The following is an 825-nucleotide window of genomic DNA, read 5'->3' as shown; positions in this document are numbered from 1 at the left end:
TGAGCATAAGAAAGCGATTGCACGCTTTCGAGAGCTTCAGCAAATGCACGCGATCACAGATTGCACGCTTCCCAGTCGAAACAACCCCCCCAAGTGAAATTGATAACCCGTGATATAAGATATAAGATTTTGGTCATATTGCCCATCTAAATCATTCATCCCACACTATCAACAGGCGTCATGTAGGCTACACTTCTTGTACTTCGTTTGGGCACCATAAGGTGTCACTGTGGCCTCAAAGCTTACCCCTCGCTTACTCTGGCTCGATTGCTATTCCTGAGGTAAAAAAACATGCCCTCCTCATTACCCTACACAGCAAAATCCCCCGAGTTAAATCAACTCTGCTCAGAGTACATATTGTCCCAGTCTACAGAGTGTTAAAGTAACACTGAAGCAGAGTTACCACTGTTGAAGATTGTGTGGTAAGTTTTCATGTCTAAAAGCCTGAGCAGAAGTTGTTCATCTTCGACATTGTTAACAGCTGGTTTTCTTTATTAATGCTCAATCATTACTTAATTAATTGCTTAAGTATCCCATTAACTTTAACTCTGCTTCAGTGTTACTTTAACACTCTGTAGATTGGGACAATATGTACTCTGAGCAGAGTTGATTTAACTCTGGGGATTTTGCTGTGTAGCATAGGTTCAAAACTGAGGGCTGACGGTTAAACCGTGAAGGCTTATCCTAAAAAGTACATTATGTGTAGTTTTCATAAAAATAAGCCTTAAATTAGATTAACTGTATGTAATACAAATGTGACCCTGGACCACAAAACCAGTCTTAAGTGTCAATTTTTGGAAATTGAGATTTATGCATCATCTGAAA

This window comes from Sinocyclocheilus anshuiensis, unplaced genomic scaffold (genome assembly GCF_001515605.1).
Source record: "Sinocyclocheilus anshuiensis isolate Anshui unplaced genomic scaffold, SAMN03320099.WGS_v1.1 scaffold235, whole genome shotgun sequence".
NCBI lineage: Eukaryota > Metazoa > Chordata > Actinopteri > Cypriniformes > Cyprinidae > Sinocyclocheilus > Sinocyclocheilus anshuiensis.
Note: the sequence above shows the minus strand (reverse complement) of the source record.